Here is a 601-nt window from a genome sequence, read left to right as displayed (position 1 = left end):
TTTTCTTTTCCGGTTATCATAAAGAATCGACTTTTCATCACATGTTACAATTCGATCCAATATTCCTTCATTTCTGTACCGGTTCAACAAGGCAACACAAGTTTCAACACGCGTTTCTTTCTGCAGATCAGTCAAATCATGAGGCACCCATTTTTCGTATTTTTTTATTTTATTGATTTGACGCAAGTGAGTCAATATTGTGGGTAAGGTAACGTTAAACCATGCCGCTAATTCCTGGGTAGTTTGACTAGGATCGGCTTCCACTATCTCTCTTAATTCATCGTTATTCACCTGTGTGGGCGGTCTTCCTCGTGCCTCGTTCTTTAAGTCGAAATTTCCATCACGAAAGCGTTTAAACCAAAATCGCACGGTGCGTTCATTAGTAGACCCCTCTCCAAACGCAGCATTGATATTGCGGGTTGTTTCTGCCGCGTTAGTTCCGCGTCGGAACTCGTATTAAAAAATCACTCGAATTTTCGCAGTATCCATCTTTCTTGTCTAAATTGAATAACAAAAACAATTGAAAGTCGATATTCAAATGTTTCAAATTTAAAAAAAAAAAATCACAGAAACCATTTGAAAAAAGTTTCATTCGAAAACC

Source organism: Hyposmocoma kahamanoa, unplaced genomic scaffold (assembly GCF_003589595.1).
Source record: "Hyposmocoma kahamanoa isolate Upper Pololo Valley unplaced genomic scaffold, ASM358959v1 76, whole genome shotgun sequence".
Lineage (NCBI taxonomy): Eukaryota > Metazoa > Arthropoda > Insecta > Lepidoptera > Cosmopterigidae > Hyposmocoma > Hyposmocoma kahamanoa.
Note: the sequence above shows the minus strand (reverse complement) of the source record.